This window comes from Ranitomeya variabilis, chromosome 3, assembly GCF_051348905.1.
Source record: "Ranitomeya variabilis isolate aRanVar5 chromosome 3, aRanVar5.hap1, whole genome shotgun sequence".
In the NCBI taxonomy this organism is placed as follows: Eukaryota; Metazoa; Chordata; class Amphibia; order Anura; family Dendrobatidae; genus Ranitomeya; species Ranitomeya variabilis.
The window spans coordinates 30,300,363-30,324,048 of NC_135234.1; the positions used below are offsets into that span (position 1 = coordinate 30,300,363).

General features: G+C 45.8%; 1 long non-coding RNA gene across 1 annotated transcript in view; it reads left to right on the forward strand.

Annotated features, from left to right (window-relative positions):
• The window catches only part of LOC143817917 (uncharacterized), a 42,747-nt gene extending 19,061 nt beyond the window's left edge, over positions 1 to 23,686 (forward strand). The window contains exons 2-3 of the long non-coding RNA XR_013224206.1: positions 21,730 to 21,798; positions 23,488 to 23,686. This is a non-coding gene — a long non-coding RNA (uncharacterized LOC143817917). The remainder of the gene's footprint in view (positions 1 to 21,729; positions 21,799 to 23,487) is intronic.

Consider the following 23,686-nt stretch of genomic DNA (forward strand, 5'->3'; position numbering starts at 1 on the left):
CATCATCTATTCCCTCTGAGATTCCTGAATTCTTGACTGAATTTCGTGACGTTTTTGAAGAACCTAAGCTTGGTTCATTACCTCCGCATCGGGAGTGCGATTGTGCCATAGATTTGATTCCGGGTAGTAAATACCCTAAGGGTCGTTTATTTAATCTGTCTGTGCCTGAACATGCTGCTATGCGAGAATATATAAAGGAGTCCTTGGAAAAGGGACATATTCGTCCTTCGTCATCTCCCTTAGGAGCCGTTTTTTTCTTTGTGGCTAAGAAAGATGGCTCTTTGAGACCGTGTATTGATTATCGGCTTTTGAATAAAATCACGGTTAAATATCAATATCCGTTGCCACTGCTGACTGATTTGTTTGCTCGCATAAAGGGGGCCAAGTGGTTCTCTAAGATAGATCTCCGTGGGGCGTATAATTTGGTGCGAATTAAGCAGGGGGATGAGTGGAAGACCGCATTTAATACGCCCGAGGGCCACTTTGAGTATTTGGTGATGCCTTTTGGTCTTTCAAATGCCCCTTCAGTCTTTCAGTCCTTTATGCATGACATTTTCCGTGATTATTTGGATAAATTTATGATTGTGTATCTGGATGATATTCTGATTTTTTCGGATGACTGGGACTCTCATGTCCAGCAGGTCAGGAGGGTTTTTCAGGTTTTGCGGTCTAATTCCTTGTGTGTGAAGGGTTCTAAGTGCGTTTTTGGGGTTCAAAAGATTTCCTTTTTGGGATATATTTTTTCCCCCTCTTCCATCGAGATGGATCCTGTCAAGGTTCAGGCTATTTGTGATTGGACGCAACCCTCTTCTCTTAAGAGTCTTCAGAAATTTTTGGGCTTTGCTAACTTTTATCGTCGATTTATTGCTGGTTTTTCTGATGTTGTTAAACCATTGACTGATTTGACTAAGAAGGGTGCTGATGTTGCTGATTGGTCCCCTGCTGCTGTGGAGGCCTTTCGGGAGCTTAAGCGCCGCTTTTCTTCCGCCCCTGTGTTGCGTCAGCCTGATGTTGCTCTTCCTTTTCAGGTTGAGGTCGACGCTTCTGAAATCGGAGCTGGGGCAGTTTTGTCGCAGAGAAGTTCCGATTGTTCCGTGATGAGACCTTGTGCCTTTTTCTCGCGTAAGTTTTCGCCCGCCGAGCGGAATTATGATGTTGGGAATCGGGAGCTTTTGGCCATGAAGTGGGCTTTTGAGGAGTGGCGTCATTGGCTTGAGGGGGCTAGACATCAGGTGGTGGTATTGACTGACCACAAAAATCTAATTTATCTTGAGTCCGCCAGACGCCTGAATCCTAGACAGGCGCGCTGGTCGTTGTTTTTCTCTCGGTTTAATTTTGTGGTGTCCTACCTGCCGGGTTCTAAGAATGTTAAGGCGGATGCCCTTTCTAGGAGTTTTGAGCCTGACTCACCTGGTAACTCTGAACCTACAGGTATCCTTAAGGATGGAGTGATATTGTCTGCCGTTTCTCCAGACCTGCGGCGGGCCTTGCAGGAGTTTCAGGCGGATAGACCTGATCGTTGCCCACCTGGTAGACTGTTTGTTCCTGATGATTGGACCAGTAAAGTCATTTCTGAGGTTCATTCTTCTGCGTTGACAGGTCATCCTGGAATCTTTGGTACCAGGGATTTGGTGGCAAGGTCCTTCTGGTGGCCTTCCCTGTCTCGAGATGTGCGAGGCTTTGTGCAGTCTTGTGACGTTTGTGCTCGGGCCAAGCCTTGTTGTTCTCGGGCTAGTGGATTGTTGTTGCCCTTGCCTATCCCGAAGAGGCCCTGGACGCACATCTCGATGGATTTTATTTCGGATCTTCCTGTTTCTCAGAAGATGTCTGTCATCTGGGTGGTGTGTGACCGTTTCTCTAAGATGGTCCATTTGGTTCCCCTGCCTAAGTTGCCTTCTTCTTCCGAGTTGGTTCCTCTGTTTTTTCAAAATGTGGTCCGTTTGCATGGTATTCCGGAGAATATCGTTTCTGACAGAGGAACCCAGTTCGTGTCTAGATTTTGGCGAGCATTCTGTGCTAGGATGGGCATAGATTTGTCTTTCTCGTCTGCTTTCCATCCTCAGACTAATGGCCAGACCGAGCGGACGAATCAGACCTTGGAGACATATTTGAGGTGTTTTGTGTCTGCAGATCAGGATGATTGGGTTGCTTTTTTGCCTTTAGCGGAGTTTGCCCTCAATAATCGGGCCAGCTCTGCCACCTTGGTGTCTCCTTTTTTCTGTAATTCGGGGTTTCATCCTCGATTTTCTTCTGGTCAGGTGGAATCTTCGGATTGTCTTGGAGTGGATGCTGTGGTGGAGAGGTTGCATCAGATTTGGGGGCAGGTAGTGGACAATTTGAAGTTGTCCCAGGAGAAGACTCAGCTTTTTGCCAACCGCCGGCGTCGGGTTGGTCCTCGGCTTTGTGTTGGGGACTTGGTGTGGTTGTCTTCTCGTTTTGTCCCTATGAGGGTTTCTTCTCCTAAGTTTAAGCCTCGGTTCATCGGCCCGTACAAGATATTGGAGATTCTTAACCCTGTGTCCTTCCGTTTGGACCTCCCTGCATCTTTTTCTATTCATAATGTTTTTCATCGGTCATTGTTGCGCAGGTATGAGGTACCGGTTGTGCCTTCCGTTGAGCCTCCTGCTCCGGTGTTGGTTGAGGGCGAGTTGGAGTACGTTGTGGAAAAAATCTTGGACTCCCGTGTTTCCAGACGGAAACTCCAGTATCTGGTCAAATGGAAGGGATACGGTCAGGAGGATAATTCTTGGGTGACTGCCTCTGATGTTCATGCCTCCGATCTGGTCCGTGCCTTTCATAGGGCTCATCCTGATCGCCCTGGTGGTTCTGGTGAGGGTTCGGTGCCCCCTCCTTGAGGGGGGGGGTACTGTTGTGAAATTGGATTTTGGGCTCCCCCGGTGGCCACTGGTGGAATTGAACTGGTGTGCATCATCCCCTCTGTTCACCTGTTTCCATCAGGATGTGGGAGTCGCTATTTAACCTTGCTCCTCTGTCACTTCCATGCCGGTCAACATTGTAATCAGAAGCCTTTCTGTGCATGTTCCTGCTGCTAGACAACTCCCAGCTAAGTTGGACTTTAGTCCTCGTTTGTTTTTGCATTTTGTTCCAGTTCACAGCTGTAGTTTCGTTTCTGTGTCTGGAAAGCTCTTGTGATCTGAAATTGCCACTCTGATGTTATGAGTTAATACTAGAGTCTTAAAGTAATTTCAGGATGGTATTTTGATAGGGTTTTCAGCTGACCATGAAAGTGCCCTTTCTGTCTTCCTGCTATCTAGTAAGCGGACCTCAATTTTGCTAAACCTATTTTCATACTACGTTTGTCATTTCATCTAAAATCACCGCCAATATATGTGGGGGCCTCTGTCTGCCTATCGGGGAAATTTCTCTAGAGGTGAGCCAGGACTATATTTTCCTCTGCCAGGATTAGTTAGTCCTCCGGCCGGCGCTGGGCGTCTAGGGATAAAAAACGTAGGCAACGCTACCCGGCTACTGTTAGTTGTGCGGCAGGTTTAGTTCATGGTCAGTTTAGTTTCCATCCTTCCAAGAGCTAGGACTTATGTTTGCTGGGCTATGTTCTCTTGCCATTGAGAACCATAACAGGTAGCCATGGCTGCAAAATTGGGTATGAACCGGCGATAATAGCCGGCAATCCCCAGGAAAGCTTGTACTTGTTTCTTGCTCACTGGTTGCGGCCAGCCCTGAATTGCCTGTATTTTATCAATCTGTGGTTTAACTACTCCTCTGCCAATCACGTAGCCCAAATATCGGGCTTCTTCAAGCCCAATGTGACATTTCTTGGGGTTCGCCGTTAAGCCTGCATCTCGCAGGTCATCAATCACCGCCTGTACCTTCCGGAGGTGAGTGTCCCAGTCCATGCTGTAAATTACGATGTCATCCAGGTAGGCAGAAGCGTACTGTCTGTGGGGCCTCAAGACTCGATCCATCAATCTCTGGAACGTTGCTGGAGCTCCGTGAAGTCCAAACGGCATGTAGACATACTGGAACAGACCTTCCGGTGTAGCAAATGCCGTCTTCTCTCTGGCCGCCTCCGTCAGAGGGATCTGCCAGTACCCCTTTGTTAGATCTAGGGTCGTAATGTATCGGGCTTTGCCAAGCCGGTCGATTAACTCATCGACCCGGGGCATAGGGTACGCATCAAATTTAGAAACCGCATTCAGTTTCCTAAAGTCATTACAAAACCGTATGGAACCATCCGGCTTAGGTATCAACACAATTGGGCTGGACCAGGCGCTGTGTGACTCCTCAACGACTCCTAAGTCCATCATTGCCCTCACTTCCCGGGAGACGGCTTCACGGCGCGCTTCTGGGATCCGGTAGGGCTTCACATGAACTGTGACACCAGGTTCTGTGACAATCTCATGTTTCACCAGCTTAGTCCGGCCAGGTTTTTCTGAGAAAAACTGTCGGTTCTGTAACAAAAACTGCTTAACTTCAGATTTTTGTTGTTCCGAGAGAGTCTCGGCCGTCTGCACCTCCGGTACGGTAGGTGAGCAAACCGGACGGGGCAGATCCGCCGTTAAGGCAGAGCGGTCTTTCCAGGGTTTTATCAGATTTACATGATAAATCTGTTCTGGTTTTCTCTTACCAGGCTGGTACACCTTATAGTTCACTTCTCCCACTCTTTCGACGATCTCAAAGGGGCTCTGCCATTTCGCCAGAAATTTACTATCCACCGTAGGGATCAGGATCAACACCCTATCCCCGGATGCAAATGTACGGACCTTAGCGCCTCTATCATAACTTTGCCTCTGGGCTCCCTGGGCCTGTAACAGATGGCCCTTAACAATAGGCATTACAGCAGCAATACGGTCCTGCATTTGTGTTACATGGTCGATCACCGTTTTAAAGGGAGTGACTTGACCTTCCCAGGTTTCTTTTGCGACGTCCAACAGTCCACGGGGACGACGGGCGTACAACAGCTCGAAAGGCGAAAATCCTGTGGAAGACTGGGGAACTTCCCTAATGGCAAACAGCAAATAGGGTAACAAGTAATCCGAGTTCTTCCCATCTTTGTCTATCGCCTTCCGGAGCATCTGTTTTAAGGTTTTGTTGAACCGCTCAACCAGGCCATCTGTTTGAGGGTGGTAGACAGATGTACGCAACGGGTCTATTTGTAAGAGTCTGCAGAGCTCCTTCATTACTCTCGACATAAAGGGAGTCCCCTGGTCGGTGAGTATCTGTTTTGGAATTCCCACCCGACTAAACACATGTACCAATTCCTTGGCGATCGTCTTGGTAGCGGTGTTACGCAAGGGGATGGCTTCCGGGTAACGAGTGGCATAGTCCACGATGACGAGGATACGTTGGTGCCCATGTGCGGACCGGGGAAGGGGCCCAACCAAATCCATCCCAACCCTCTCAAATGGGACCTCAATGATAGGGAGGGGTACCAAAGGGCTACAGAACCGAGGTTTGGGTGCAGAGACTTGGCACTCTGGACAGGACTCACAATAGTTACGCACATCATTATGTATGCCGGGCCACACAAAACAATGTGATATCCTTTCCATGGTTTTCTGCACCCCCAGATGTCCCCCCATTATATGTCCGTGAGCCAGGTCCATTACCCTCCGCCGATAAGGTTTCGGTACCACTAACCGTTGCACAGTGTCTTCCCCCTTTTTTTCTACCTGGTAGAGCAAATCATTCTCAAGTACAATGTACGGGTATGCCAGCCTAGTGTCAGTTTCTACGGGTACCCCATCTATCATTTTTACATTTTTCCTAGCCGGAGTCAGGGTAGGATCTTTCATTTGCTCGCTGTGGAAGTCATCCGACTGGACTCCCAAATCTGGCAGGCAGGTTTTTCTTTGTTCATTTTTTGATCATCAGTGTTCATATGTTTCTTGGTTTATTTTTGTTTCTTGTCCAGCTTGCTAATATGTGATTTCCTTGCTTGCTGGTAGCTCTAGAGGGCTGAGTTTCTCCCCTCACACCGTTAGTTGGTGTGGGGGTTCTTGTATTCTCAGCATGGATATTTTGCATAGGGTTTTTTACTGACCGCACAGTTCCCTATCTGTCTTCTGCTATCTAGTATTAGCGGGCCTCATTTGCTTAATCTGTTTTAATTTCTACGTTTGTATTTTCCCCTTACCTCACCGTTATTATTTGTTGGGGGCTTCCTATATCTTTGGGGTGATTTCTCTGAGGCAAGTGAGGTCTTACTTTCCCTCTAAGAGTAGATAGTTTCTCAGGCTGCGTCGAGACGTCCAGGATTTTAGGCACCTTCACCGGCTACCTTTAGTGTGTTTGGTTAGGATCAGGTTTGCGGTCAGTCCAGTTACCACCTCCCTAGAGCTCGTGTCTATGTTCATTAACTTAGCTAGTCCGTTTTGCGATCCTCAGCCACTAAGGATCATAACAGTACAGCAGGCCCGAAAGTGTTTAATGCATCGCAGAAGTGGGATAAGAGAAGTCCTGAGTACAATTTTTTTTTTTCTCTCTACCTTTGCAGCAGTCTGTCCAGCTTCTCTCATCCCCTTAATCTCTGGGTGGTTTTGAGTTCAGCTGCAGACATGGATATTCAGAGTCTGACTTCTAGTGTGGATCATCTTGCTGCAAGGGTGCAAAGCATTCAGGATTTTGTTGTTCATAGCCCTATGTCAGAGCCAAAAATACCTATTCCTGAGTTGTTTTCTGGAGATAGATCTAGGTTTCTGAATTTTAAGAATAATTGTAAATTATTTCTATCTTTGAGACCTCGTTCCTCTGGTGATTCCGCTCAGCAAGTTAAAATTGTTATCTCCTTGTTACGTGGCGACCCTCAAGATTGGGCTTTCTCTCTGGTGCCAGGAAATCCTGCATTGCTGAATGTGGATGCGTTTTTTTCTGGCGCTTGGATTGCTTTATGAGGAACCTAATCTTGAGAACCAGGCAGAAAAGGCTTTGCTGGCCCTCTCTCAAGGCCAAGATGAAGCAGAGGTGTATTGTCAAAGATTTAGGAAATGGTCGGTGCTTACTCAATGGAATGAGTGTGCCCTGGCTGCAAATTTCAGAGAAGGTCTTTCTGAAGCCATTAAGAATATTATGGTGGGGTTCCCCACGCCTGCAAGTCTGAATGACTCAATGGCTTTGGCCATTCAGATTGATCGGCATTTGCGGGAGCGCAAATCTGCGCATCCTCTGGCGGTGTTTTCTGAACAGAGACCTGAGTCTATGCAATGTGACAGAATTCTGACCAGAATTGAGCGGCAAAGTCATAGACGTCAAAATGGGTTGTGCTTTTACTGTGGTGATTCTACTCATGTTATCTCAGCATGCTCTAAGCGCTTAAAAAAAAATCGCTAAACCTGTCACCATTGGTACTATACAGCCTAAATTCATTTTGTCTGTTACTTTAATTTGTTCTTTGTCATCCTACTCAGTTATGGCTTTTGTGGATTCAGGTGCTGCCCTGAATCTGATGGATTTGTAATTTGCCAGGCGCTGTGGTTTTGTCCTGGAGCCTTTGGAATTCCCTATTCCACTGAGGGGAATTGATGCTACACCATTGGCTGAGAATAAGCCGCAATATTGGACTCAAGTGACCACGTGCATGACTCCTGTACATCAGGAGGTGATTCGCTTTCTTGTGCTGCATAATTTGCATGATGTTGTCGTTTTGGGTCTGCCATGGCTGCAGGCCCATAATCCAGTTCTGGATTGGAAAGCTATGTCAGTGTCAAGTTGGGGTTGCCAGGGGATTCATGGCAATGCTCCTTTGGTGTCAATTGCTTCTTCCACTCCTTCTGAGGTCCCTGAGTTTTGTCGGACTACCAGGATGTATTTGATGAGCCCAGATCCGGTGCCCTGCCTCCTCATAGGGATTGTGATTGTGCTATAAATTTGATTCCTGGTAGTAAGTTCCCTAAGGGACGACTTTTTAATTTGTCTGTGCCAGAACATGCCGCGATGCGGAGTTATATAAAGGAGTCTTTGGAGAAGGGACATATTCGTCCATCCTCCTCCCCTCTTGGTGCAGGATTCTTTTTTGTGGCCAAGAAGGATGGTTCTCTAAGACCTTGTATAGATTATCGTCTTCTAAATAAAATCACGGTCAAATTTCAGTATCCTTTGCCATTATTGTCTGATCTGTTTGCCCGGATTAAGGGGTCCAGTAGGTTCACCAAGATAGATCTTCGTGGTGCGTATAACCTTGTGCATATTAAGCAGGAAGACGAATGGAAAACAGCATTTAATACGCCCGAAGGCCATTTTGAGTACTTGGTGATGCCTTTTGGACTCTCTAATGCTCCTTCTGTGTTTCAGTCCTTCATGCATGACATCTTCCGAGAATATCTGGATAAATTTATGATTGTGTATCTGGATGACATTTTGGTCTTTTCTGATGATTGGGAGTCCCATGTGAAGCAGGTCAGGATGGTATTTCAGGTCCTGCGTGCTAATGCCTTATTTGTGAAGGGCTCAAAATGTCTCTTCGGAGTACAGAAGGTTTCCTTTTTGGGTTTTATTTTTTCTCCTTCTACTATTGAGATGGACCCAGTCAAGGTCCAGGCTATTCATGACTGGACTCAGCCTACATCTGTTAAGAGTCTTCAGAAGTTCTTGGGTTTTGCTAATTTTTACCGTCGCTTCATCGCTAATTTTTCTGGCGTGGTTAAGCCCTTGACGGATTTGACCAAGAAGGGTTCTGATGTTACTAATTGGTCTCCTGCGGCCGTGGAAGCCTTTCGGGAGCTGAAGCGCCGGTTCTCTTCAGCTCCAGTCTTATGTCAGCCTGATGTCTCTCTTCCTTTTCAGGTCGAGGTTGATGCTTCTGAGATTGGAGCAGGGGCTGTTTTGTCGCAGAAAAGCTCTGACTGCTCTGTGATGAAGCCTTGTGCCTTCTTTTCAAGAAAGTTTTCGCCTGCCGAGCGGAATTATGATGTTGGTAATCGGGAGTTGTTGGCTATGAAGTGGGCATTTGAGGAGTGGCGACATTGGTTCGAGGGAGCTAAGCATCGTGTGGTGGTCTTGACTGATCACAAAAATCTGATTTATCTCGAGTCTGCCAAGCGGCTGAATCCTAGACAGGCTCGTTGGTCGTTGTTTTTCTCCCGTTTCGATTTCATGGTCTCGTACCTGCCTGGTTCAAAGAACGTGAAGGCTGATGCTCTTTCTAGGAGTTTTGTGCCTGACTCTCCAGGAGTTTCAGAGCCGGCTGGTATCCTCAGAGAGGGAGTGATTCTGTCTGCCATTTCCCCAGATTTGCGACGGGTGCTGCAGAAATTTCAGGCGGATAGACCTGACCGTTGCCCACGAGAAAGACTGTTTGTCCCTGATAGATGGACCAGCAGAGTTATTTCCGAGGTTCATTCTTCGGTGTTGGCAGGTCATCCTGGGATTTTTGGTACCAGAGATTTGGTGGCTAGGTCCTTCTGGTGGCCTTCCTTGTCACGGGATGTGCGTTCCTTTGTGCAGTCCTGTGGGATTTGTGCCTTGCTGTTCTCGTGCCAGCGGTTTGCTTTTGCCTTTGCCTGTCCTGAAGAGGCCTTGGACGCACATTTCCATGGATTTTATTTCGGATCTTCCAGTATCTCAGAGAATGTCTGTCATCTGGGTGGTGTGTGATCGTTTTTCCAAAATGGTCCATTTGGTGCCCTTGTCTAAGTTGCCTTCCTCCTCCGATTTGGTTCCTTTATTTTTTCAGAATGTGGTTCGCTTGCACGGCATCCCTGAAAATATTGTGTCGGACAGAGGATCCCAGTTTGTGTCCAGATTTTGGCGGATCTTTTGTGCTAAGATGGGCATTGATTTGTCTTTTTCGTCGGCTTTCCATCCTCAGACAAATGGTCAAACCGAGCGAACTAATCAGACCTTGGAAACGTATTTAAAATGTTTTGTTTCTGCTGATCAGGATGATTGGGTGACTTTTTTGCCATTGGCCGAGTTTGCCCTTAATAATCGGGCTAGTTCTGCTACTTTGGTTTCTCCTTTTTTCTGCAATTCTGGTTTTCATCCTCGTTTTTCCTCGGGGCAGGTTGAGCCTTCTGACTATCCTGGGGTGGATTCTGTGGTGGATAGGTTGCAGCAGATTTGGAACCATGTGGTGGACAATTTGAAGTTGTCACAGGAGAAGGCTCAGCGCTTTGCCAACCGCCGTCGCGGTGTGGGTCCCCGACTTCGTGTTGGGGATTTGGTATGGCTGTCTTCTCGGTATGTGCCTATGAAGGTCTCCTCTCCTAAATTCAAGCCTCGCTTCATCGGTCCTTATAAGATTTTGGAAATCCTTAACCCGGTGTCTTTTCGTTTGGACCTCCCAGCATCGTTTGCCATTCATAATGTATTCCATAGGTCTTTGTTGCGGAGGTATGTGGTGCCTGTGGTTCCTTCTGTTGAGCCCCCTGCTCCGGTGCTGGTTGAGGGCGAATTGGAGTACGTGGTGGAGAAGATCTTGGATTCTCGTATTTCTAGACGGAGGCTTCAGTATTTGGTTAAGTGGAAGGGCTATGGTCAGGAGGATAATTCCTGGGTTGTCTGTTGTGAATTTGCTTTTTGCTCCCTCTAGTGGTTACTAGTTTTTTGACTCTGGTTTTTCTGTCATTCCTTTTATCCGCACCTGGGTCGTTACTTAGGGGTGTTGCTATATAAGCTCCCTGGACCTTCAGTTCAATGCCTGGCAACGTAGTTATCAGAGCTAGTCTGCTGTGCTCTTGTCTACTGATCCTGGTTCCAGTTATATCAGCTAAGTCTGCCTTTTGCTTTTTGCTATTTGTTTTGGTTTTGTATTTTTGTCCAGCTTGTTCCAAATCTATATCCTGACCTTTGCTGGAAGCTCTAGGGGGGCTGTTGTTCTCCCCCCGGACCGTTAGACGGTTCGGGGGTTCTTGAATTTCCAGTGTGGATTTTAATAGGGTTTTTGTTGACCATATAAGTTACCTTTCTTTATTCTGCTATCAGTAAGCGGGCCTCTCTGTGCTAAACCTGGTTCATTTCTGTGTTTGTCATTTCCTCTTACCTCACCGTCATTATTTGTGGGGGGCTTCTATCCAGCTTTGGGGTCCCCTTCTCTGGAGGCAAGAAAGGTCTTTGTTTTCCTCTACTAGGGGTAGCTAGATTCTCTGGCTGGCGCGTGTCATCTAGAATCAACGTAGGAATGATCCCCGGCTACTTCTAGTGTTGGCGTTAGGAGTAGATATATGGTCAACCCAGTTACCACTGCCCTATGAGCTGGATTTTTGTATTCTGCAGACTTCCACGTTCCTCTGAGACCCTCGCCATTGGGGTCATAACAGTTTGCCAGGCCAGTATTAAATGTTTAATGCATTGCAGAAGAGGGATTATAAGAAAGAAGATTCTGAGTTTTTTTTTTTTTTTCTTCTTCCCCTTTACCTCAGAGTGGCTATGCTTGCTGCAGACATGAATGTCCAGACCTTGATTACAAGTGTGGACCAGCTGGCTACTCGTGTGCAGGGCATACAAGACTATGTTATCAGAAATCCTAGGTCAGAACCTAAAATACCGATTCCTGAACTGTTTTCCGGAGACAGGTTTAAGTTTAGGAATTTCGTGAATAATTGTAAATTGTTTTTGTCCCTGAGACCCTGTTCATCTGGAGATTCTGCTCAGCAAGTAAAAATTGTTATTTCGTTCTTACGGGGCGACCCTCAGGATTGGGCTTTTTCGCTGGCGCCAGGAGATCCGGCATTGGCTGATCTTGATGCGTTTTTTCTGGCGCTCGGTTTACTTTATGAGGAACCCAATCTTGAGATTCAGGCAGAAAAGGCCTTGCTGGCTATGTCTCAGGGGCAGGACGAGGCTGAAGTGTATTGCCAAAAATTTCGGAAATGGTCCGTGCTGACACATTGGAACGAGTGTGCACTGGCCGCTAATTTTAGAAATGGCCTTTCTGAAGCCATTAAGAATGTTATGGTGGGTTTTCCCATTCCCACAGGTCTGAATGATACTATGGCACTGGCTATTCAAATTGACCGGCGGTTGCGGGAGCGCAAAACCGCAAATTCCCTCATGGTGTTGTCTGAACAGACACCTAATTCGGTGCAATGTGATAGAAAAACCGCAAATTCCCTCATGGTGTTGTCTGAACAGACACCTGATTTAATGCAATGTGATAGAATCCTGACTAGAAATGAGCGGAAAATTCATAGACGCCGGAATGGCTTGTGCTACTACTGTGGTGATTCTACACATGTTATCTCAGCATGCTCTAAACGTATAGCTAAGGTTGTTAGTCCTGTCACCGTTGGTAATTTGCAACCTAAATTTATTCTGTCTGTAACTTTGATTTGCTCACTGTCATCTTATCCTGTCATGGCGTTTGTAGATTCAGGTGCTGCCCTGAGTCTCATGGATCTCTCATTTGCTAAGCGCTGTGGTTTTACTCTTGAACCATTAGAAAATCCTATTCCTCTTAGGGGTATTGATGCTACACCATTGGCAGCAAATAAACCGCAGTATTGGACACAGGTTACCATGTGCATGACTCCTGAACACCGCGAGGTGATACGTTTCCTGGTTTTACATAAAATGCATGATTTGGTTGTTTTAGGGCTGCCATGGTTACAGACCCATAATCCAGTCCTGGACTGGAAGGCTATGTCAGTCTCAAGTTGGGGCTGTCGTGGTATTCATGGGGATTCCCTGCCTGTGTCTATTGCTTCTTCTACGCCTTCGGAAGTTCCGGAGTATTTGTCTGATTATCAGGATGTCTTCAGTGAGTCTGAGTCCAGTGCACTGCCTCCTCATAGGGACTGTGACTGTGCTATAGATTTGATCCCAGGCAGTAAATTTCCTAAGGGAAGACTGTTTAATCTGTCGGTACCTGAACATACCGCTATGCGTTCATATATCAAGGAGTCTCTGGAGAAAGGACATATTCGTCCGTCTTCTTCCCCTCTTGGTGCGGGATTCTTTTTTGTGGCAAAAAAGGACGGATCTTTGAGACCTTGTATTGATTATCGACTTTTAAATAAGATCACTGTCAAATTTCAGTATCCTTTACCGCTGTTGTCTGACTTGTTTGCCCGGATTAAGGGTGCCAAGTGGTTCACCAAGATAGACCTTCGTGGTGCATACAACCTTGTGCGCATTAAGCAAGGTGATGAATGGAAAACCGCATTCAATACGCCCGAAGGTCATTTTGAGTACTTGGTGATGCCTTTTGGGCTCTCCAATGCGCCTTCAGTTTTTCAGTCCTTTATGCATGACATTTTCCGGAAGTATCTGGATAAATTTTTGATTGTTTATCTGGATGATATTTTGGTTTTTTCTGACAATTGGGATTCGCATGTGGAGCAGGTCAGGTTGGTCTTTAAAATTTTGCGTGAAAATTCTTTGTTTGTCAAGGGCTCAAAGTGTCTCTTTGGTGTGCAGAAGGTTCCCTTTTTGGGGTTCATTTTTTCCCCTTCTGCTGTGGAGATGGACCCAGTCAAGGTCCGAGCTATTCTTGATTGGACTCAGCCCTCGTCAGTTAAGAGTCTTCAGAAGTTCTTGGGCTTCGCTAACTTCTACCGTCGTTTTATCGCTAATTTTTCTAGCATTGTGAAACCTTTGACGGATATGACCAAGAAGGGCTCCGATGTAGCTAACTGGGCTCCTGCTGCCGTGGAGGCTTTCCAGGAGTTGAAACGCCGGTTTACTTCGGCGCCTGTTTTGTGCCAGCCTGACGTCTCACTTCCCTTTCAGGTTGAGGTGGATGCTTCGGAGATTGGGGCAGGGGCCGTTTTGTCGCAGAGAGGCCCTGGTTGCTCTGTTATGAAACCTTGTGCCTTTTTCTCTAGGAAGTTTTCGCCTGCCGAGCGAAATTATGATGTGGGCAATCGGGAGTTGTTGGCCATGAAATGGGCATTTGAGGAGTGGCGTCATTGGCTCGAGGGTGCTAAGCATCGTGTGGTGGTCTTGACTGATCACAAAAATCTGATGTATCTCGAGTCTGCTAAACGCCTTAATCCGAGACAGGCCCGCTGGTCATTGTTTTTCTCCCGCTTTGATTTTGTTGTCTCGTATTTACCAGGTTCAAAGAATGTGAAGGCCGATGCTCTTTCTAGGAGCTTTGTGCCTGATGCTCCTGGAGTCGCTGATCCTGTTGGTATTCTTAAAGATGGAGTTATCTTGTCAGCTATTTCTCCGGATCTGCGACGTGTGTTGCAGAGATTTCAGGCTGATAGGCCTGAGTCTTGTCCACCTGACAGACTGTTTGTCCCGGATAAGTGGACCAGCAGAGTCATTTCCGAGGTTCATTCCTCGGTGTTGGCAGGTCACCCGGGAATTTTTGGCACCAGAGATCTGGTGGCCAGGTCCTTTTGGTGGCCTTCCTTGTCAAGGGATGTGCGGTCATTTGTGCAGTCCTGTGGGACTTGTGCTCGAGCTAAGCCTTGCTGTTCTCGTGCCAGCGGTTTGCTCTTGCCCTTGCCTGTCCCGAAGAGACCTTGGACACATATCTCCATGGATTTCATTTCTGATCTTCCGCTATCTCAGGGCATGTCTGTTATCTGGGTGATATGTGATCGCTTCTCCAAGATGGTCCATTTGGTTCCTTTGCCTAAGCTGCCTTCCTCTTCCGATCTGGTTCCTGTGTTTTTCCAGAACGTGGTTCGTTTGCACGGCATCCCTGAGAATATTGTGTCAGACAGAGGATCCCAGTTCGTTTCCAGGTTCTGGCGATCCTTTTGTAGTAGGATGGGCATTGATTTGTCGTTTTCGTCTGCTTTCCATCCTCAGACTAATGGACAGACGGAGCGAACCAATCAGACTTTGGAGGCTTATTTGAGGTGTTTTGTCTCTGCTGATCAGGACGATTGGGTGACATTCTTGCCGTTGGCTGAGTTTGCCCTTAATAATCGGGCTAGTTCCGCCACCTTGGTTTCGCCTTTTTTCTGCAACTCTGGTTTCCATCCTCGCTTTTCTTCGGGTCATGTGGAGCCTTCTGACTGTCCTGGGGTGGATTCTGTGGTGGATAGGTTGCAGCAGATCTGGAATCATGTGGTGGACAACTTGAAGTTGTCACAGGAGAAGGCTCAGCGCTTTGCCAACCGCCGCCGCGGTGTGGGTCCCCGACTACGCGTTGGGGATTTGGTATGGCTTTCTTCCCGCTTTGTTCCTATGAAGGTCTCCTCTCCCAAATTTAAACCTCGTTTTATTGGGCCTTACAAGATATTGGAAATCCTTAATCCTGTATCTTTTCGTCTGGATCTTCCTGTGTCGTTTGCTATTCACAATGTATTTCATAGGTCCTTGTTGCGGCGGTACATTGTGCCTGTAGTTCCTTCTGCTGAGCCTCCTGCTCCGGTGTTGGTTGAGGGCGAGTTGGAGTACGTGGTGGAGAAGATCTTGGATTCTCGCCTCTCCAGGCGGAGGCTTCAGTACCTGGTCAAGTGGAAGGGCTATGGTCAGGAGGATAATTCCTGGGTGGTCGCCTCTGATGTTCATGCGGCCGATTTAGTTCGTGCCTTTCATGCCGCTCATCCTGATCGCCCTGGTGGTCGTGGTGAGGGTTCGGTGACCCCTCACTAAGGGGGGGGTACTGTTGTGAATTTGCTTTTTGCTCCCTCTAGTGGTTACTAGTTTTTTGACTCTGGTTTTTCTGTCATTCCTTTTATCCGCACCTGGGTCGTTACTTAGGGGTGTTGCTATATAAGCTCCCTGGACCTTCAGTTCAATGCCTGGCAACGTAGTTATCAGAGCTAGTCTGCTGTGCTCTTGTCTACTGATCCTGGTTCCAGTTATATCAGCTAAGTCTGCCTTTTGCTTTTTGCTATTTGTTTTGGTTTTGTATTTTTGTCCAGCTTGTTCCAAATCTATATCCTGACCTTTGCTGGAAGCTCTAGGGGGGCTGGTGTTCTCCCCCCGGACCGTTAGACGGTTCGGGGGTTCTTGAATTTCCAGTGTGGATTTTAATAGGGTTTTTGTTGACCATATAAGTTACCTTTCTTTATTCTGCTATCAGTAAGCGGGCCTCTCTGTGCTAAACCTGGTTCATTTCTGTGTTTGTCATTTCCTCTTACCTCACCGTCATTATTTGTGGGGGGCTTCTATCCAGCTTTGGGGTCCCCTTCTCTGGAGGCAAGAAAGGTCTTTGTTTTCCTCTACTAGGGGTAGCTAGATTCTCCGGCTGGCGCGTGTCATCTAGAATCAACGTAGGAATGATCCCCGGCTACTTCTAGTGTTGGCGTTAGGAGTAGATATATGGTCAACCCAGTTACCACTGCCCTATGAGCTGGATTTTTGTATTCTGCAGATTTCCACGTTCCTCTGAGACCCTCGCCATTGGGGTCATAACAGTTGTCGCCTCTGATGTTCATGCGGCCGATTTGGTTCGTGCCTTCCATGTGGCTCATCCTGATCGCCCTGGGGGTCTTGATGAGGGTTCGGTGACCCCTCCTCAAGGGGGGGTACTGTTGTGAACTCTATTTTTTGGGCTCCCTCTGGTGGTCACAAGTTGTACTGTGTGAGTGCTGTCTTTGGGCTCCCTCTGGTGGCTCTTTGTGTTTTTCTGCAGGTTTGTGGCTGGGATCAGCTGTCTCGTTATCTGGTAGTTGGTTTCCTATTTAGCTCACCTGGACTTTCAGTGGTTGCCTGCTATCAATGTCTTCAGTGCTATTTTGGAGCTCTCCTGCATTCCTTCGTTATCAGTCTCTTCAAGAGAAGCTAAGTTTTTCTTTGTTCATTTTTTGATCATCAGTGTTCATATGTTTCTTGGTTTATTTTTGTTTCTTGTCCAGCTTGCTAATATGTGATTTCCTTGCTTGCTGGTAGCTCTAGGGGGCTGAGTTTCTCCCCTCACACCGTTAGTTGGTGTGGGGGTTCTTGTATTCTCAGCGTGGATATTTTGCATAGGGTTTTTTACTGACCGCACAGTTCCCTATCTATCTTCTGCTAGCTAGTATTAGCGGGCCTCATTTGCTGAATCTGTTTTCATTTCTACGTTTGTATTTTCCCCTTACCTCACCGTTATTATTTGTTGGGGGCTTTCTATATCTTTGGGGTGATTTCTCTGAGGCAAGTGAGGTCTTACTTTCCCTCTAGGAGTAGTTTCTCAGGCTGCGTTGAGACGTCCAGGATTTTAGGCACGTTCACCGGCTACCTTTACTGTGTTTGGTTAGGATCAGGTTTGCGGTCAGTCCAGTTACCACCTCCCTAGAGCTCGTGTCTATGTTCATTAACTTAGCTAGTCCGTTTTGCGATCCTCAGCCACTAAGGATCATAACACATTTCTTTGTCAAGTAGATCAGGTCGAACATCTGAGACCGCGGCGGTTTCTCTGGCTGGTATGTCCACTGGTGTACCCTCTGTGCACGGACCGCCGTCGTCACACCCAGCCGGGCCAGGACCTCAGCTTTCAGCTTCTCAAAGTCCTGAGCGTCTTCCGGGTCCAAGTCATGGTAAGCTTTTTGGGCCTCGCCGGAGAGAAACGGAGCAATCAAATCGGCCCATCGTGCCTTCGGCCACTTCTCCCTCAATGCCGTCCGCTCAAACGTTGTCAGGTACGCCTCGACGTCAACTTCTGCAGTCAACTTTTGCCAGTATCGACTCACATGGATCCTTCTGGACTCTGCTTCCGGGTCCGCCTCAGGCATGCTCACCAGGCGCTGCGCCACCTGTTGGAGAAGCTGGCGGTCTGCAACCGTCATGTCCAATAACTCCTTCAGCTGTGCGGCCATCAAGCGATTAGCTTCATGCTGTGCGGCAGTGGCCTGCTGCTGTACGGCAGTGGACTGTACTAGGGCTTTCACCACGTCTTCCATACTGTCGCCTGTGCCACGTTATGCCCGCATTCTCCACCACAATGTGACAAAACACTCCGGGATCGCCTTTGCTGGGATCAAAGGTCACGTGGTTTGTGCATTGAACTCTGAGGCGTACAGCAGGTTTCCGAGTTGGCTGACCTCAGATCAGATTTATTAAAGTGAAAGCAACATAGAAAAACAAAACATAAACATAAATCCTAGCCTGTCCGGCACTAACTAAACCAATATCATATATATACCAATATCCTAACAACTGGGGGGGCTTCTCCCTCCCAGCTAACAACACACAGTCCTTGAGCACAGCTCTCACTCACGTTTGTCTCACACAGACAGGCAATCTGTGTGCCCCAGGCTGACGCCCGAAACCCCCAGCTGGTCATCCTTTATTCCTGCACTTATTAACCCATCCGTATCCTGAAGATACTGAGCGGCCTAATTCACATAGGATAGGTACCTGGGCGAGATATATCTGCCCCCGACTACCAGACCAACATGACTCTTACAGTGCACACGTTGCAGATTTGCCTGCGGATTTTTCCACACTGAATCCGCATCTCTTGGCAGAAAACGCAAGTGCATTTTTGGTGCGTTTTTGATGCATTTTTTGTGCTGATTTGATGCGTTTTTGAAAGCTAAATAAAGATCTATTATTGAACAAAAAAAAAGATTTGTGATGTCATTTCTTGTCCAACCTCCTGTTTTACATTTGTCCAACCCACACTCCATTACACAGAGATAGACAGATAGATAGATAATAGATAGATATAAATAAATATAGATAGACGGAATGAGATAGATAGATAATAGATAGATGATAAATAGATAGAAGGAATTAGATGGATAGATCTATACATAGATCGATAGATATTATCTATCTATAGATCTATCTATCTTTTTCCTTCTATTTATCTTTCTATACATCTATCTATCATATATCTATCTCATTCCTTCTATCTATCTCATATCTCTCTATCTCATTCCTTCCTTCTATCTATCTATAGATAGATAGATATGGGATAGATAGATAGATAGATAGATAGATAGATAGATAGATAGATAGATAGATAGATAGATAGATAGAAGGAATGAAATAGATAGGTAGATAGATAGGTAGATAGATAGATATGGGATAGATAGATGGAATGAGATAGATTGATTGATAGATAGATAGATAGATAGATATGGGACATATATAGGATAGATAGACAGAAGGAATGAGATAGATAGATAGATAGATAGATATGGGATAGATAGAAGGAATGAGATAGACAGATATATCTATGGATAGATGTAGATAGATATATGGATAGATATATCTATGTGTCTATCCATATATCTATCTAACTATCCATATATCTATCTACATCTATCCATAGATATATAATAGCAAGGCTGATGTTTATTAATGAACAATATGTTTAATTTAAAAAAAAAAATGGCGTGGGCTCCCACGCAATTTTCTGCACCAGAGGCGAAAAGCTGACGGCCGGGGGCCTTATATTTGTAGCCTGGGAATGGGGTAATACCCATGGCCCCTTCCCAGGCTATGAATATCAGCCCACAGCTGTCTGAATAGCCTTTACTGGCTATTAAAATAGGGGGACCCCCCAAAAATGACATGGGGTCCCCCTATATTTTATAGCCAGAAAGGCTATGCAGACAGCTGCGGGCTGATAGTCATATATTTGCCCCCCCCCCCGGCTACAAATACCAGCACCCAGCTGCCCCAGAAATGGCGCATCTGTAAGATGCGCCAATTCTGGCACTTAGCCCCTCTCTTCCAACTCCGGTGTAGCAGTGGGATATGAGGTAATAAGGGGTTAATATCACCTTTGTATTGTAAGGTGACATTAAGCCCAGTTAATAATGGAGAGGTGTCAATAAGACACCTATCCATTACTAATCCTATAGTAGTGAAAGAGTTAAAAAAAACACACACATAAGAATAAAGTATTTTAATATTCTTAATTTCACCATACTTACAACTCCTAATTCCTGTGACGCCCTTGATCGCCCACAAAAAAATAAAAAATAATAAACCAACCGTATACTTCCTTTCCGCCGCAGTCCAATTAATAAAAAAAAACAGACACATGGACGACAATGCTTCAGTTTTTTTCCTGGATGAAACCCGAACAATGCTGCATGCGCTCATCTCAACTTGTCCTTTGGCTGTGGTTACAGCGGCGGAGGGATACAGTGCAGAAGGATACCTTCCGTCATTGTATGCCTGGAGCCCCTGGAGAGTGGTCGCATCAGCTGATGTGGCTGCTCTCCACGGGAGATCGTCGTGGGACACTCGTATTAATTGGATTTCTGCGGAGCAGGGAGTATACTGTTGGTTTATTATTTTAATATTTTTTACAGGTAATCGATGGCTTCGGGATCAAGGTGATTGGTGAGTATGTACTCTACGTTGTATGTACTGTATATGTGTGTATGTGGTTTTATTTTGTTTTTTACATTCAACACATTAGCAGGATGATGGGACTACTACTGTCCCATCATTGGCTAATGTGTCAATCACGGTCACTGTAGCAGGCATAGCCGGATGGGACTTGTAGTCCCATTGGACGATGCCTGCACACACACACACACACAGCACCGCAGATCCCCAAACAGCCCCAGCAGACCCCCGCACACCCATGGACAGCCTGCAGACCTCCGGACAGTCCCGGCAGACCCCCGCCCGCAGACACAGACATGCACATAGCTCCGCCCACACACTTCCCTCCTCCTGATCTGCAGCGTTTCATCCACAGCTAAACCGCAGATCTTTTTTACATCTGCAGTTTTGCTGCGGATGTGCCAGACTCAATGCAAGTCAATGGGTGCAGAAATGCTGCAGATCCGCACAAAGAATTGACATGCTGCGGAAAAAACACAGCTGCGTTTCCATACATTTTTTACCGCAGCATGTGCAGCATTTGGTTTTCCATAGGTTAACATGCTACTGTAAAACGCATGGAAAACTGTTGCAGATCCGCAGCGCCAAAAACGCTGTGGATCCGCGGGAAAATCCGCAACGTGTGTACATAGCCTAAGAATGGTGTTCCTTTCATCATAGGCCTTGTTGACCTCTCTCCAAATGTAATGTTTATGGTTGCGGCCAAAACGTTCAATTTTGGTCTCATCATTCCAAATTACCTTGTTCCAAACGTTTTGAGGCTTGTCTCTGTGCTGTGTATTGTAGGCAAGATACTTTATTGCATTTGCGCAGTAATGGTTTTCTTCTATCGACTCGACCATGCAGCCCATTTTTCTTCTAGTGCCTTCTTATTGTGCATCTTGAAACAGCCACACTGCTAGTTTTCAGAGAGTCCTGTATTTCGGCTGATGTTATTTCTGGGTTTTTCTTTGCATCCCGAACAATTTTCCTTGCAGTTATGGACGACATTTTTGTTGGTCTACCTGACCGCGGTTTTGTCTTTACAGAGCCCCTGATTTTACATTTGTTAATAGACAGTTTAAACGCTGCTGACTGGCATTATCAATTCCTTGGATATCTTTTTGTATCCCTTTCCTGTTTTATACAGTTCAACTACCTAAACGGTAGATCCGCTGACAATTCTTTTGCATTCCCCATGACTCACAATCCAGAAACGTCAGTGGCTGGATGAAAGATGCAAGAGTCTGTCTGAATCCCAGAAACTCACTCAGCTTTTTTGCACACACACTGATTACAAGCATACAGGTCACAGGTGAGGATATTACCTATAGTAGCCATTCACACCCATTTGTGTAAACTTCTGTGCATGTTATCAGGCCAAAATCACCAGAGTATGTGAACTTTTGATCAGGGTCATTTTGATGTTTTAGGTTGTCATTATGATTTAAAAAGAGAAAACACATTAGTTTGACAAAAAATGGCTTCACCCAATCACTAACCATGAGTGGAGGAAAAGTTTTGGTGTTATAATTCATATTCTCTGAAAAAAGGACAAGAAAGCAAAAATTCTGCCGGGGTATGTAAACATTTGAGCACAAGTGTATTTAACTAACTCATTCTTCTCTTTTCTTCAAGCCTTGTCTTTCCCTTGGATGCAAACTCCCAACCTGTAGCATCTGAGGCAGCAGCAATAGCAATGAGCAAGTAAGGGTACCGTCACACAGTGAAATTTCCATCGCTACGACGGTACGATTCGTGACGTTCTAGCGATATCGTTACGATATCGCAGTGTCTGACACGCAGCAGCGATCAGACACCCTGCTGAGAATCGTACGTCGTAGCACATCGTTTGGAACTTTCTTTCGTCGCTTGATCACCCGCTGACATCGCTGGATCGTTGTGTGTGACAGCGATCCAGCGATGTGTTCGCTTGTAACCAGGGTAAACATCGGGTAACTAAGCGCAGGGCCGCGCTTAGTAACCCGATGTTTACCCTGGTTACAAGCGTAAACGTAAAAAAAACAAACAGTACATACTCACATTCCGGTGTCTGTCCTCCGGCGTCTCAGCTTCTCTGCACTGTGTGAGCACAACGGCCGGAAAGCGAGCACAGCGGTGACGCGGTGACGTCACCGCTCTGCTTTCCGGCTATGGCGCTTACACAGTGGAGAGAAGCAGAACGCCGGGGACAGACACCGGAATGTGAGTATGTACTGTTTTTTTTTTTTTACGTTAACGCTGGTAACCAGGGTAAACATCGGGTTACTAAGCGCGGCCCTGCGCTTAGTAACCCGATGTTTACCCTGGTTACCCGGGGACTTCGGCATCGCTCCAGCGCCGTGATTGCAAAGTGTGACCGCAGTCTACGACGCTGGAGCGATATTCATACGACGCTGCGACGTCACGAATCGTGTCGTCGCAGCGATGGAAATTTCACTGTGTGACGGTACCCTTAGTATAGAATAATTTTTTGTAGTTGATTAAACTATACATTGAATTCTTCTTGTTTACATGTACATTGTACAAATTCATAGCTTTACATCTCTATATACCACTGAACCCCCCCCCCCCCCCTCCAAAATAAAAAAAATACCTGGAGTATAAGTTGGAATGCATGTAAAATAGGAGCATGTTCACATTGGCCATTAAACAGACAAAACCCAACATAGAAAAAAAGGAAAAAATATCCTGCTCTAAGTGTTAATGTTAAAAGGCCGCTGGTGGGATGACTTTTATGCTCTTTAGGTGTCAAAAACAGTGTTTACTAAGTACCCAATTTATTTATATGCACTATTGCTTTTACTTATTACAGCAGGGTATTTGTTCATTTTTTTTTTCTGTCTTCGGTTTAATCTCCAAGTACCAGTCCATTTCTACATACCTGTATTCTAGGGGTAAAATATAAGTCAGACAATTTTTTCTTCATATAAAATTACTAAGAATTAATGAAAAACAATTACAATAATTACATTTTTAATGCACTTTAGAAAAAAAAATCCCTACAAATCAGCAAATGACGCGTACATATTTGGTATCCCTGTAACTGTAACAACCTGTGCAATATCATGAACAGCTTTTTTTAGGGTAATCAATAAATGGCGTGAATTATTTTAAACCCATAACAATTCAATAAAAATGTAATGCTGACCCTGTGTTCAATCGTAGCATAATTTCTGTATTTTTCTGCTACTTTTTTTCTGCAGGCAATAAAAATCTTCTCTAATTATTGCATTTTTGCTGCATTTTTTTTAAACTCATTTCCCCTCTTATTTGATACATTTTTAGTGCAAATTTGAAGCTGAGTTTTTAATATGTTTTTCTTTATAGGACAGAAAAGCTTTGATTCTACACTTAAAAATGCAATGGTGTGTCTTTACCTGTGTTTTTTTTTAGCTCCCATAGAATCCTATAGAGAAAAGGAAAGAGATCCACATGGAACAATGGAAGCAGTGGTGGCAGAACAGCAGCAGTCGGAGAAAATGGGAATCGCAGGATCTGATGTAGCAGAGCTGAGAACACAACATGCATAACAAAATAATATAAAGTAACAAATTAATTAAAAAATACATGTAAAATAAAAAATGATGAAACA